Source organism: Molossus molossus, unplaced genomic scaffold (genome assembly GCF_014108415.1).
Source record: "Molossus molossus isolate mMolMol1 unplaced genomic scaffold, mMolMol1.p scaffold_m16_p_18, whole genome shotgun sequence".
In the NCBI taxonomy this organism is placed as follows: Eukaryota; Metazoa; Chordata; class Mammalia; order Chiroptera; family Molossidae; genus Molossus; species Molossus molossus.
In genome coordinates, this window is record NW_023425353.1 from 12934582 (window position 1) to 12943622 (window position 9041).

Consider the following 9041-nt stretch of genomic DNA (forward strand, 5'->3'; position numbering starts at 1 on the left):
AAGAGAAGGTAGCACTGTATGGAGTAATAGAAAATAATCTAAAAAAGTTTTGAACGAATAAAGACCATATGTACAATAGTCTATATTGTATGCTTATGGTATGCTTGTATATAGACTATACAAAGCCATAAACTAATAAAATAAATGAATTTCACTTATTTGTTTTTCATCTTTTTTTAAAACCAGAACATGTATTGTGCAAATAATCACTGAAATCCTTAGGATGAACTGGATGCTCCCCTCTCGGGTTGACCTGTCACTCCTTCTGTAGAATCCATGCCTGAATCTGTGGTATATGATTTTTTGGTGTCTCATTCAAGCAGTCCCGGTGGGATTTCATCTCTGAGCTTTGGCACTCCAGTGACACTTGCTCTTCCTCTGGGCAGCGTAGCCACAGGTAGACTTCTGAAGGTGGTGGGCCGTCGAGCACGCCGCAACACAGGTGCGTCTTACTGCAACGCTTTCCGAACAGTGACACTCCCTTCGTCATCGTGCTTCCGCAGCCGAGCCCAAAGAGCTGTTTTCAATTATTTCATGTGACTACTACACACATTGAAGTGGCATATGTGCCCTGTATTATATTTCTACTGGACAGTGCTATTTTAGACCGTTTCCTTTGCATACCTTAAAACTTTATGAAAAGAAAATGTGGGCTATCCTCCATGCAACTCTATATACTTTTTTTTTTCTTTTTCAGTTAAAAATATATTGTGAATATGTTTATGTTACGAAATATATGGTATGGCATTATCATTAACTGTTTGCAATATTTCATTATATGGTATATTGTAATTGATTAATCCAGTCCCCTATTGTTGAACACTTAGGTTGTTACCATTTTTTAAAACCAATTATTCATGAATTTATTTGTAACTCTATGTTTAGGCTCATCCTTAATTATGCTCCTAGGATTTGTTACTGGAAGTTGAGTCACAAGCTTGCTTGTGGTGTTTAAGCGAATTGTCATGCAGAAAGATGGCACCAGTTCATACTTGCTCTGGTTTATGGGAATGCTCATTTTACCGCATTTAGCAGTACCAGCTATCATCATTGTTCTTTTATTTAAAATATGTTTAACTTTTTTAAAAATATGTTTTTATTAATTTTTTAGAGAGAGAGAAACATCAATGTGAGAGAGAAACATTAATCAGCTACCTCCTGCACGCCTCCTACTGGGGGTTGAGCCCACAACCCAGGCATGTGCCCTGATCGGGAATAGAACTTGGACCTCTCAGTCCATGGGAAGACGCTCAATCCACTGAGCCACACTGGCTGGGCTCATCATTGTTCTTAATTCTCATTTTAATGAGCAGCATTTGTTATGGGTTTGCTCAGCAAGTTATTGAAAAAGTCTTCATCTTGGTAGCTTCTGTACTGGTGCGGAAGGTGCTGCAGATGACTTTCTTTTATCCATCAATTCTTGGGCATCATTTCATCAATCAGCTCTTGACCATCTGTAATGTGTCTGGCACTGCCCAAAGATTTGTAGAAGACATGGTATCTGACTCCTGAAAATCCCATATATTTAATATTTAAGTTGGAAAAGCAAAGAAAAGAAGCAGGGCTTGGGACATGTGAGTCATACTGATGACTGTTCCCAGCTCTGAACTGACGGCCTGGAGTATGGCAGACTCTTGGCAAATATTGTTGAATGAATTCATAAATAAGTGTATTATAATAAGGGGTGAAAAAATAAAACAAAGAAGCAGCCCTGGCTGTTTTGGCTCAGCAATTAGAGCATTGGCCTGAAGACCAAAGGGTCTCGGTTTGATTCTGGTTAAGGGCATGTACCTAGGTTGCAGGTTTGATCCCTGGCTCCAGTCAGGGTCATGTAGGAGGCAGCCAGTTGTGTCTGTCTCACATCGATGTTTCTCTCTCTCTCTTTCCCACCAGGGTGAGGATTAACAAAACAAATAGTAAAAAAATAAGGGAGCAATGGCAATTAGGGTCTGCAGAGGAAAGCCCTGTGACTTTCATTTATGGGAGCCAATAAAGTCCTTTGACACTTTGAAAGTGTCCTGATTTAAAAAAAAGGGGGGGGGAGGGACAAGTAGGGAAGGTTTTTGTTTTGTTTTGATTTTTTCTTCTATTATAATAAAGCTGGCAGAAAGAGTCGTTAGGTAGGCCTGAACATATTCAGAAATACTGTCATTGTTGGAGTAAAAAGTATGGACGTGGAGAGTGAGAGAACCTAACGGGGCAATGGTAGCCTGGCCTGGCTCTGCGTGTGTGTGTGTGCGTGTGCGTGTGCGTGTGCGTGTGCGTGTGTGTGTGTAGAGGTGGGAGGTGAAGGGTGTCTTGTGAAATCTCAGGTGGTGAGACCGGCTACAAGGGAGGGTTTGGTGGCATTTTAATGGGTGAAGAGGGGGAGGCTAGAGAGAAAGAGATGTATGAACTGCTAGAGGCCACCCCCCTTTCTGTGGCAGAAAACAAATGACATGCTCAAACTGAGGAACTGGAGGAGAGTTTAATGAAGAGACGGTTGACAGAGGTGTGTATAGAGTTAAGGGACCAAAAAAAGATGGTGACGCATCTGTGGACAGTCTGAAGGGGCAAAGGGAGAGCAGAGTTGCCCAGTGGGAGCCTTAGCTAGGGAAGATGGGCTTCCTGCAGGCAGGGGACCCATAGGTAGTAGTCATGAGCACTTCTCCAAACACAGCTGTGCAGTAGGGATGTGGGGAAGGGGGGGGATGCAATTCCCAAACTCTTTCTTCCACCCTCTGGTCCTCTGCCTACCTTTGTCTTAGCCCAACAAAAGCCAGCGAGCATGGGGGCTGAGTCAGCAGAGGGTGTAGAGGACAGGCCACCAGCCGGGCAGAGAAAGGACCCAAAGGGGGAAAACCAGGGCTTCAGCCGCCGTACCTCCTTTCTGGGTGAAGCCCTTATCCCTTCTGAGCTTTGGTTTCCTCATTTATAAAATGTGCAAATAACCAGAGGAGAGCACTTAGCCCAACGGTGTTTTCTGTACTTGTATTCACCAGCGGCTCGGCTATATCAGCTTTTCATCTTCTTGTCCATTCATCCTCTCTTACAAGTTAATCAGAAGGGAAAACAGAGGAGAAACTTACCCTGATAGACCCGGACCTTATGCTTAGATTTGAAAAGTGCTCCACACCCCAGCAAGGTGGCCGTCTGCGTGCTGAATTGTGCATATCAAACCCTTATACTCTGGTAAAAATACATAGAATTTTTCATGTAGTTGGATAATTAGGCCACATGCTGTTGGCTCTGCTCAAAAAAGGTCATTTAAGTGTCCTTTTATTATTTTTGGCATCCGCTGGGGAGTTTAAATAGCCACTGCCAGTGTGGTTTCCATGTGCTCTTTAAAAAATGCTGAAATTGAACAGTTTAATAAAATTACTGGACTGTTAGCTTTAGCAAGCTTTCCCAGAGATCAACCTGAAAAAACAAACACCAGACCTAAAGTAAATACTTCTGTAAATCAGGGACTTTCCCAAGTGTTCCCGGAGGAGGGCAGTTTGACTCACATGGAGTTGGTTTACAAGCCAGGGTGGAGGCTGACAGTTTCCGGGGTGATCTGACCCCTTCTTTCTCTTTTGCTTAGTGGAGACCTGTGCTAAAGACGAGTGACCACATTGGAGGCAAAGGGACGCAGACGTACCATCCCCCTAGTTCTCACGCAGAAAAGTGAATAGTGCAACAATGAAAAATAAATGAATCTGTTTCCAGTATATGAATGTTCTTAAATTATCAGACCCTTTTAGAGAATAGAATGACTAAATGAATACGGTTTCAGTTAAGAGGAACAGCTTATGTATTCAACCTTGACAAGGTCCCAGCCACCATTTAAAAGGCTTGCAGTAGAATATCTCATTTAATCCTCATTTACCTAGCCCATGAGTGGATAGCATTTTCTTCACTGTGCTGACAAGGATACTGAGGCTGCAGGAAATGAAGCCGAGTGCTAGTCCCTGTCTAGCCAGCAGCAGACACGGGTAGAAACACACAGCCTTCGGCTGCTGGTCTGCACCGAGCCTTCCCAACATGATGGAGTAACTCGAGAGTGTGAGCAGTTCTGGTAAAGATGGCAACTCAGCTAAAACTGTCAGGTGTGTTCTAATTCCCATCAGTTGCTTGTAGATTGTAGACATGTTCCTGGTTTATTACCAGAAAGCACCTTCTTAATGGATCTCAAATCTACTAGTTGAGCTAAAGGAACTTTACGGCCAATGAAGCAAGATGTTTATCAAGTATGTGGTTCACATGAGTGAGTTTTGATTTTAATGGCCAAATGTCATTTTCAAATGTGACTTCTGTGTTGCGTGTTGAAAGGGACCCTCCACTGTCCCTTATTGGCTGTGGAGACGCAGAGGGGTTCCGGGTTTCAGTGTCCGCGCCGCCGCAGGGAGCCGAGGATAGCGGTCTCAGTGCACTGTCCCCTCCGACATTTCATTGCCGCTTCTAGAAGTGACAGAGGATGGCGGGCAGTGACCTGTCTGGATTTTTCTATAAATTAAGAAGATGAGATGGAGAAATGTTAGTATTTTCTTGGTAATTGAAGCGGAGGGGCCAGGGAAGGAGGGGGATGGTGTTGGCCTAACATGTTAATAACATGTCAGTAAACAGGCTTCAGTCATTTTAAAATATGACTACATAAAGGACCAATCGGAGAAAAAAAAAAAAAGCCTGTACAAAGAAAACTGAAAAAATAAAAGACCAATTGAAATAAGGAATCACTACTTTAACTGCAAATTTTACATTGCAAAACAGTCTCTCTCTCTCTGGAAAGTTAGCACCTCTCAGATATCATGTATCTCTGGCTGCAAGAGTTTCTGAGCATTTTCTCAGTCAGAACAGGCAAACATGAAGGTCAAAGATAATGGGTCCCCATCTAACACTGGACTGATTTGCCAAGCACCCCGGATACATTTTTATTTTGTTTTTATGGTAAAAGCCAAAGAGAACAGCGTGGAGTTTAAATGCAGTTTCTGTATCTGGTGCCCACAGGGGAGAATGAAGCTGAGGAGGCCGATTTATCCAGCCAATGTGCCCGAGCACGAAATGAGCTCCCTTGCCATCTGAGGAACCTCCCCCAGCCCCACGGACAGTCCTGCCATTGCAGGGCCCTCACCACGGTCTTGGCCTGCGAGCTCACTTGTTTGTTTCCATTCTGAGAGCCTTACCTTCCCAGACTCCCTTGTAAGGTCTGCCTCCTGCATACTGAGTGGAGACTGCGGGTGTTTCATTACCAGGTATCTCCCCGCTGCAGGTGCTGCCTGGAGAAGGTTCCCTGTGTTTGGCTTGTGAGCCTCATTTATTTTCCTGAGCTTTCTAATGTGGGCAGAGAGAGCCTGGCAGACTACATTATTAAATTATCGTTATTACACTGTGATGCTTTGGCATGATCAGGGGCTGAGTTGGAAAAGTTAGCGTTGGCGGGGAACGTGTCTTTTCCCTTTGTGGAGCCGCCCCATGTGGGCCTCAGCTGGCTGGCTGGGTCTGCATCAGCTCCCAGATCCGACTGCATTTCTAAGGCATTTCTCCATCTCACGTAAGGAACGGGCATTTCACTTTTTAGTAGGTTGCTTCAATTTGGGATCAGCTCGACAATTCATATGGTGCATTTGGGGGGAGAGGTGCAGCATTTGACATTCAACGTTATTTGACATTTTAAAAGCTATAATGTCACTAATATATTTGCATGCGATTCATTTATAGTTTATAGAAGCTTCCACGGACTATCTACTCTCAGCAGAGAAGTTTTAATTAAAAATATTTTATTGCAACTCCAAGCCTCCTTAAATTAAGGAACTGCCCTTTACTTCCCTGTTGTTGTTGTTCTCACACACTCCTGCTATCAGCCTGGGGTTATCTGCAATAACAGTTATTGTTTTCCTATTTTAAGTGTCTTCTCACTCAGCACCGCCCAGTGCTAGCCCCTAAAGTGCCCGGTAAGTTCTTATTGATGGGTGGTTCAGCACTGCCCGAGCGTTTTATGGTCCAGCCATAGTGCAGTAGGTTTTATCACGTACGCTCCGCCTACCCCACTGGAATTTCCCGAGCCCTCAGCACCGTCCTTCCCCTTCCCCGTCTTAGCAGCTTGTTTTTGAGCTCTCTCCTCCCGGCTCTGTCTAAGCGCAGTGCCAGTATATGTTTGGTGTTCAGTGAATGTCTTAGTGAGCCCTGGCAGGGCTCAGCAGTTAGAGTGTCGGACCTAGGACCAAAGAGTTTTGGGTTTGGTTTCAGTCAAGGGCATGCACCTCTGTTGCCTTTCTTCCCGGGCCCTGGTCTGGGTCCTGCAGGAGGCAACCGATCAGTCTCACATATGTTTCTCTCTCTCTCTCCCTCCCTCCTTCCCTTCCTTCCTCTCTCTCTGAAGATACAGGAAAAATATTCTCCGATGAGGATTTAAAAAACACACACACAACCCTTCAATGGCTCCCACTCCCTTGAGGAGTGTTTTTTGTTTGTTTGTTTGTTTTTTGTTGTTGTTTTTAATCCTCACCTGAGGACATTTTTCCATTTTTTGTACAGATAGAGTGGGAGGGAGAGAGAGGAAGAGAGAGAGAGAGGGAAACATCGATGTGAAAGGGACACATCGAATGGCTGCCACCCGCACGACCAACCAGGGCCGGGGACAAACTGCAACCGAGGTACATGCCCTTAGCGGGAACCGAACCCGGGTCTCTCCGGACCGCAGGCGGACGCTCTAACCGCTGAGCCAAACCGGCCAGGGCGAGGAGTGGTTTTTTAATTATGACCATCTAAATGTGGGATCAGCCCTGGCCGGTTTGGCTCAGCGGTTAGAGCATCGGCCTGCGGTCCGGAGAGACCCGGGTTCGGTTCCCGCTAAGGGCACGTACTTCGGTTGCAGTTTGTCCCCGGCCCTGCTTGGTCGTGCGAGTGGCAGCCACTCGATGTGTCCCTTCACGTCAATGTTTCTCACTCTCTCTCCCTTCCTCTTTCTCCCTCCCACTCTATCTCTACAAAAAAATGGAAAAATATCCTCGGGTGAGGATAAAAAAATAAATAAATAAAAAATAATAATAATAAATGTGGGATCAAGTCCTTCCCCTGCTTAAAATACTTCAGGGGCTTCTCATTGTCCTCCAGACAAATTCAGACTCTTAAACACGCTGAGGGCTCCACCTCCCCAGCCAGTTCCTCCCTAGCCCCTAGACTCCATGTTATGTTTAAACCTGTGATGTTTCCTCTTTCCCAGGGCCTTGCACTTGGGGTTCCCCTTGCTGGGAGTCCTTTTCACCCACCTTCTTCCTTAGCTAACTCCTGTTATGCTTCAGGTTGGCCTTATTTTAAGTAACACCTTCTCCAGGAGTCTTGACTGCCCATTCCCTGCCCCAGCACCAGTCACCACAAGCATCACCACACCCACCTCTGCCTGTTGAATCTTCCTTCTTTGTATGCTTGTGAGATATTTGATCAATAAAATAGAAAAATGTTAGTTTCAGGCCAATTCATATAAAGTATTAAGCTAATGCAATTTAAATCAAGAATGTCCTCGATTTTAAGCCTTTCTTGTGTAAGTTTCTCTTGAACATGTTGGTGGCTAACATGACCCTCTCCCCGCCCCCTCTGCCCCCCGCACACACATTTACTGCAGGCAAATACGGCGCTAAGTCCTGACATGCATTTATTCGTTTGCTTCTCACAGAACCCTGTAGTAAATACTGCTATTATCCCCCATTTTATTAAAAATAAAATAAAATAGAACCCTATAAAATCAGAGAGCATAAGAAATTCACATAACTAGTAAATGGCGAACTGAGGTTTAAATTCAGGCCACTGAGCTCTTATTCTCTGTAGCCCAAAGCCTAGGGTTCAGCTAGTGATCAGATACTGGTAAATAAATCCCCAGCGAATAGCGGAAAGTGCAGGGTGGGCGAAAGTACAGGTGTGAGTATGCGAAGCACAGTTTATTCTTGTATTCTTATTTATTTATGTATTATTGTATATTTTATTACTATGATGATTAACCTACTTTTGCCCACCCCTGTATTTGAAAACAGCTTGTTTGTATGCTGGGTTATCTTCCATTTATCTATTTGTTGTTGTTGTTGCTGTTGTTAATCTATATATAGTAATATATACCGCATACATAATATATAATAACCCCGTATATAATTATAAGTTCATTAAATATTTGCTGAGTTGAATTAATTTAACCCAATGTAAGTTAGATGATGTTTTCTCAACTGTGGGTGTGGTTCACAATCGTCGTATGATTTGGTGTCTGGTTGGGGTGCACAACTTGTGTTTTTGCTTCTTCTAGTCTTCATAAAAATTGCGTCCTAGTCGGGGGCAGCTAATAAGTTGTACACATAATATAGCATAAAGCGGAGTAAATGCTGTCAGGAAAGCAGATGATCACTGAGAGGGCGTTGGGTTGCTCTTTAGATTGTGTGGCCAGTCCCTCTGCGGTGAGGGAGATTCGGGGACAGAGGTGAATGAAGTGGAGGAAGGATGTGCGTGAATATCTGGGGGGCAAGCATCCCAGCTAGAAGCACCAGCAAGGCCTGAGGATCTGAATGGGGACTGACTGTGGAGCCCAGTGTGGGGAGGAGAAGGGAGCAATGGCACATGTCATCGGAGAGGTGGCCTTTTCCGCCATGGTAAAGATTTTACATTTTTATTGTGAGAGAAACCACTGGAGGGCTGAAAGGAAGTAAATGACATGACATGATTTATATTTTTAAAAAATCATTTCAGCTGCTGTAGATACAAGAGGCAGCAGGGGACAAGGGGAGAGGTAGGCGGTTAGGAGACCTTGGCTGTGTGCCGAGGGAGGTGAGCGTGGCCTGGAGTCCCCTGACCCGAGCGGATGGGCTGAGAAGTGATAGAATTAGTAATAAATTCGGAGGGTAGAGCCAGCTGTGTCATGCCTTCTAATTTATTTACTGCACCCAGTGCTTCCAAAGTAGCATTCTCCGTTGGCAGTTGTTCTCATCTTACAGTTCTATTTAAGACAAGATTTTTTTTTTTTCTGTTTACCAAATATTCTTTTATTTATAATTGTTTTTGAGATGACAATGACTAATTAGTCCATGAAAACCACAGTCCTA

The 9041-nt window shown here is 44.3% G+C and overlaps 1 pseudogene; it reads right to left on the minus strand.

Annotated features, from left to right (window-relative positions):
- Positions 1 to 218: 218 nt before the first annotated feature.
- LOC118633616 lies at positions 219 to 490 on the minus strand (annotated as a pseudogene).
- Between the last annotated feature and the right edge of the window lie 8551 nt (positions 491 to 9041).